The sequence below is a fragment of the Coenobita brevimanus genome, chromosome 16 (genome assembly GCF_032717465.1).
Source record: "Coenobita brevimanus isolate Jiangsu-jjx chromosome 16, ASM3271746v2, whole genome shotgun sequence".
Lineage (NCBI taxonomy): Eukaryota > Metazoa > Arthropoda > Malacostraca > Decapoda > Coenobitidae > Coenobita > Coenobita brevimanus.
In genome coordinates this window covers 7,500,080-7,506,806 of record NC_136969.1, presented here as the reverse complement: position 1 = coordinate 7,506,806, position 6,727 = coordinate 7,500,080, and the positions used below count along the sequence as shown (strand labels likewise).

General features: G+C 41.7%; 1 non-coding gene across 1 annotated transcript; it reads right to left on the bottom strand.

Moving 5' to 3' along the window:
• Positions 1 to 6,114: 6,114 nt before the first annotated feature.
• Positions 6,115 to 6,233, bottom strand: LOC145391095 (5S ribosomal RNA). The gene has a single exon (XR_013895784.1). It is a non-coding gene; the product is annotated as a 5S ribosomal RNA (ribosomal RNA).
• Between the last annotated feature and the right edge of the window lie 494 nt (positions 6,234 to 6,727).

Sequence of the window (6,727 nt, the reverse complement as noted above, 5' to 3'; positions counted from 1 at the left end):
TCAAATTTCGTGCATGATTTTTGGTACGTATACACGGGACATCTTCCTCTACCTGATGTCAGGCGAGGACAATGCCTTACCCTGCTTGACCTCCCCCCCCCGCACGCCACTGTCTCAGCAACTCACCTGTTACCAGTGACCTGGCCAGTAGAGACATGTCGTGCCACAGTACGAAATTCAAGGCCAAAGTGATTCCCCAATCGATGACAATGTGGAGGACAAAGTTTACATAGCATTAGAGGAAGAAACAGTCAGAAATGATGATCAGGTAATGTCGCCAAAGTAGGTGCAGTATACTGATGTGTTTGATGAGTGAAAGAACACTTATACTGCCTATATTACAGTGTGAAAACCAATATACTCTTGTACTACATATAAATTCATACCAAATAAATAAATAAATACCTCTTACGAGTGTTTTGGAATAGGTACTCCTTCCATAGAACACGTTTTCTCTGGGGCCAGGCCCCATAGAAAACAGCTGGGTGAGGATATTGTTACCTGTACCGGCATTTTAAAGCTCAAGTAAGCGATTTCTCTATGAATTTTCGATCTTTCTCATAAAAAGTGGAGGTTTAAGATTTAAAAATATTGAAAATCTGCCGGGATTGGGGGAGATCATTGGTTAAAAATCTGCCGGGATGGGGCGGGTTAACCTCTCCTCCAAATCAGCCACCAATGCAGTATTATCTGCAAACATCTGCTGATTCAGATACCACTCTCTACCCTCAGCATTCACCAGACTCAAACCTCCTCCTAACACTCTTGCATTCACCTCCCTTACAACACCATCCATATAAATATTAAACAACCAAGGTGACATCTCACATCCCTGCCGCAGCCCCACTCCCAAGGGAAACCAATCACTCACAGTATTTCCCACTCTTACATGCTCTCAACTATTTACACAAAAACTTTTCACTACTTTTAACAACCTACCATCTAGTCCATACAAGCTCAAAACAGTCCAAAAAGCCTCCCTATCAAATCTATCATACGCTTTCACTAAACCCATGAACGCCCAAAACACATTCTTACCTTCTGGTAAATACTTTTCACACACCTGTCTCACAGCAAACACCTGATCCACGCATCCACTCCCTCTTTTAAAGCCACACTGCTCATCACTAATCACCCCCTCTGTACCCTCTCTAACTTTCTTTATCAACTTTACCATACACCTTACCTACAACAGTCAACAGGTTTATACCCTTAAAAATAAAGCATTCATAGTTATCACCCTTACCTTTATACAACGGAACCACACACGCACTTGCCCAGTCAACTGACACCATACTGCTAACAAAACACAGATTCAGCAATCTCACTAGCCGCTGAACAATAGTCGCTGCACCACCTTTCAGACATTCCACAGCAAACCCATCCAGACCTGCAGCTTTCCCTGCTTTCATCTCACTTACTGCATTCTGCACTTCCTCCATCATGATCAAAGAATCATTAACCTCTCTCAGCACGTTTTTCCTTGTACCCTTCCATCTGCCACAATCTCAGCCTCCCTATTCTCCTCTACATTTAACAGTCATTCAAAATACTCTGCCCATCCTTTCCTTACAGCATCCATCTCAATTAGCATCCTTCCATCCTCTGCTTTTACTCGCTTGTCCTTCCCAGACTCTCCCCCTCACACCTTTTCACCTCCTTCTAAAACATTTTCTTATTCTGTTGAAAATTCTCAGTCAAACGCCTACCCCACCTCTCATCTGTTGCCACCTTAGCATCATGCACCGCACTTTTTGCCTTATTCCTGTTTTCCTTATAGCTCTCATATGACACCTCATCCTTCCAGTGCAGCCACACCTCAAATGCACATCTCTTCTCAGGTACAGCCATACTTACTTCCTCTCACCACCATTCACTTCCCTTTCTTACACCACCACCCACTCGTCTCACACCACACACGTCTTCTGCATACGGAAGTAAACCTAGAACGAAAAATCCGTGTGTGGAGTCCCAAGGAAGGCAGGGCTCAACAGCCAGAGCTCCCAGCAGACTCCTGCAACCCTTCTCAGTAGGTGGTCATCGTGAAGCTTCATGGGGACAGGACAACATGAGCTTAGCTCAAATCCTGTATACTACAAATAGGTATACAGGCTGGGAAGGGCCAAGTCACATGGTGGTAAGAACTGCCCACCCCCACCGTCACACCGAATGCATTCATTGCACAAGCCCACTGCTATACTCACCTTCCACCTCATCTTTCACCAAAGCAAAAGACCTATGGCAACAGGATAGGGTGACAATGACAGGTCATGGATGTGGCTGGATGTCCTTAGCTCGAGTCCTGCACATAGGCAGCATTAGCCCAGTGGCTGCTGGCATGATGGCATAAGAGCAGATCATGCCTTCGGCAGTATCCAGTGTGACTAGGCAGCCTGAAATGAATGGATCTTGAATTTCGCTCACTTTTATCTTGTTTTTGTATTTTCTTGGAGGGAGCAATTTGTAGGCCTCTGGCCTTTGATTCCTTCTTTCTTGCACAAAAAAATAAAACTGCTTACCCCTGATGAGCAGGGGTTCAGAAAAAGTAACCCAAACATTTGCTGCTTTTTCACCACCTGGGCAGATAGCCGCTTCTGTCAAGGCATCCTACAATGTGGTCAAAAAACCAAAAGAATCCATCTGACTCGTGCTGCCTGAAATATACAAACCTTGCTTGATACTGACGACAAAACAGGGCCACGCTGTAGAACTGACCTTATTGCCAATGAACTGTAAAGACATAAAATTGACATTACTGCCTTGTCTGAGACTCACCTTTCAGGAGAGGGCAACCATACAAAAGCAGGAGAAGGGTATACATATTTGTAGAGGGGATACCCAGATAGTGTAAGAAGAATCCATGGTATTGGCTTTGCAATCCGAAGCAACCTTATGCAGAACTTCCAAGAAACACCTGTGGGTATATCAGAGAGGCAGCTGTCCTGGTGCATACCACTCTCTAAAGGCCAATATGCAACACTTATCAATGCCCATGCCCTTACCCTTGATTGAGGACACCATCAAAGCTTCCTTTTATGACTCTTTGGATGCCACCATTTGTTCACTGCCACCTAATGGCAAACTGATCTTCCTTGGAGATTTTAATGCAAGAGTAGGAAAAGATAATCATCTCTGGCAAGGTATCATAGGCTCCCATTATGTTGGTAACATGAACACCAGTGACCTTAAACTGTTTTTCTTATGGTCAGAACACAGTCTGGTCATCACCAACACCATCGTTCAGCTCAAGAAGAAACAAAAGACCACATGGATGCATCAACAGTTTAGACAATGGCACCTAATTGACAATGCCATTGTAAGGCAGCAAGATCGAAGAGAAGTTCTTAAAATCCGAGCTATGAGAAGTGCTGAATGCGCCACAGACCATAACGTTATTGTCACCAAGCTACCTTTAGTCTTATGCCCACAAATGCACTGCAGACCATCCATCAAGAAACTAAACTGTAGTACCTTAAAGGATGTGGCAGAGTGTAACACCTTCTGAAGCACTATTACAGAGAACTCTCTCAGTGCCCAACACTTGATCCAAACAAAGCAAGAAACCTAAATGCAGAGTGGCATCTAGGTTTGTTGCTCCAAAGCACTGTAGAAGAAACCTAGACTTCTCCACTCGCTGCCATAAACTCTGGTTTGAGGAAAATGCTGAGGGAATATATGACCTTCTTGGAAAGAAGAATAGAGCACATAACAACTGGTTTTCTCATACTAGCTCCATAACCCTAAAAATTCAGTTCCTGAATCTCAGAAGTGAAATCCAGAGAAAACTGCATGACATGGAAAACAAACGGTGGACTGAGCAAGCCAAAGAGCTGCAAAGACTTGACCCCACCCAAACTGCCTTCATAAAATAGAACGACTATAGTCAAGATAATGTTATCTAGACTGACAAAACATTTGACTGGGTCAACACTCCCTGAAACTTAATGTGGATTTGTTCGGGAAGGAAGTACATGCGATATGATATTTGTTGACCGACAGATACAAGAGAAATGTCATGAGCAGAACCGTGACTTGTATATTGTATTCATTCATCTTGCAGAAGCATTTGAAACTGCCAACAGAGAAATTTTAAAGAATGCCCTGTCAAAATTTTGAGTTCCAAACAAATTTCTTACCATCCTGAAGAGTCTGCATGATAACATGGATGTTCCTGTGTCTGTAGGTGGGAGTAAATCCAAACCCTTCAACAAGGATGTGGGTGTAAAGCAAGGTTGTGTCCTGGCCCCTGTCACCATCAACATGTGTCTCACTGCAGCCGCCCTTTCAAGTTACCAGTAAATGAACCCTGATGATGGAATAAAAACCCAGTTCTGTCCAGATGGTAACTCATTTAATCTCAGACGTCATCAAGCACAAGCAATGACTGAAATACCCCATTTCCTAGAGCTGCAATATGTTGATGACTGTGCTGTCCTTGCACATACCGCAGAAGCCCTACAACAGACTCTATCTTTTCCAGCATATATCATGCAATGGGGCTGTGAATAATTGTCAATAAAACAGAAATAGTATCTCAGAAAAACAATGCAGCAGAGCCTCTTGCATTTCAGATAAATGACGAAAATGTAAAGCAGGTGCAGAATTTTACATACCTTGGAAGTGTGCTTACAGATGTACATAACATTGATGCAGGTCTTTGCACGAATCAGTCATGCGTGAGCCTCTTTTGAGCGTCTCAAATTCAGAGTTTTTGAAATCATCAACTTGAGAATTGAGACAAAATTATCAGCTGTATGCCTCCCCATCCTCTTATACGGTGCGGAATCCTGGACTAATTACCAGCGCCACATCAAACAACTTTTAGTCTTTTTACATCCGATGCTCACAGCTCATCCTAGGACTCACATGGGGGGATAAAGTCCCTCACTCACAAGTTCTTCACCGGGCAAAGTCAACCAGCATATAAATCATGCTGGGTAAAAAACAGCACAGATAGATCGGACAAGTGTTCCACATGCCTGAGCATCGCCTTCCTCACCAGGTTTTATATGGCCAACTCGCTGCAACCGAGGGGAAAAAAAGAAGAGATAATTATAAATATCACATAACGACAACCCTGAAGAAATGCAACACCATATCAGAAGATCTTGAAATCAATGCCTCTGGCAGAAAACACTGGAGAGCCCTCTGCAGCAAAGGGACCATTCATCTAGAAAAAGCTCGGAACCTGGCAAGAGAAGAGCATAGGCAATGGAAGTACAATCAAAACAGAGTTCTCCCAGCAACCCAGACTTGACATGCCAACTGTGTGGCAAGGTTTGTGGATCCAGAATTGGTTTGCACAGTGACACATTAGCACCAAAGACTGAGAAACTAATGAATATAGTTTCCGTCGTCTTCTGTAGCAGAATGACAGCTTAAAGTAAGTAAATGTGTGTGTGTGTGTGTGTGTGTGTGTGTGTGTGTGTGTGTGTGTGTGTGTGTGTGTGTGTGTGTGTGTGTGTGTGTGTGTGTACTTTTTCTAAGAATATGATCCCTTGAATTTTTTCCCTTCCTGACTTCGCACGACTTTATTCAACAAGGACGATACTTTCTAATCTGCAGTGAAAGTATTCGTATTCTTACGAACTCCGAGTGATTTTATAAAATGTAGGAAGAACCTTTCGAAATGGAGGAGTTTAATATTATACAGTCTGTTAATTTGAATTTGTGATCGCCGTGTTAAATGAACCTTCATGAGGCCTTTCCAATACGTCGGAAAAATCATCATCGTCATCATCATTCTTATGCCACCTTTTTTTACCACTTACAGTTGGAGTGAGTTTGTGTCCAAACTGCAGGGCAAAAAACTTATTATAACAGAAGGTAAACTCGTCAAAGGCATATCCAGCGAAGTAGGCAACGCACCCAATCACTCATCATTCATGTCTGAGGAATCCTGGCTCAGCTTCATAAGTTAACACTTCTCTTATAGCTTTATAACCATCAGTTAGACAGAGTCAACCTGACGAGGGTCATATATATATTCATTCATCATTCATTGCCAGACACCATGTATCCCAAACGGGGTGGCCAAGGGCTTAGAGTTAATTGTTTTACAGGGAGGGGCACTAATCCTCCACCAACCCCACTTGACACGTAGGGAGAACGTTATGCCAACAGCATCTGGTGTTTCCAGGCGGTCGCCCATCCAAGTACTAACCAGACCCAACATTGCTTAACTTCGCTGATCGGACGGGAAGCGGTGTACTCAACGTGGTATGGCCGTTATATACTGTATATATATATATATATATATATATATATATATATATATATATATATATATATATATATATATACATATATACTGTATATATATATATACTGTATATATATATATATATATATATATATATATAGATATATATATATATATATATATATATATATATACCTGTATATATATAGATAGATAGATAGATAGATAGATATACAGTATATATATATATATATATATATATATATATATATATATATATATATATATATATATATATATATATATATATATATATATATATATATATATATATATATATACCACTAAAGGAGAACATAATGCTTTTGGTGAAAAGAATAATGGAAATAATGGAGCCTCTTCCTTCTGCCACTGATTAATTATCCATTGATCCAATTAAGCTTGGTCACTTCGCCAGCGCATGTGATGACATCTGTTGAGTCTCAGCCATATCCCTCCCCATGGTTCGCATTCTCTATGGCCGAT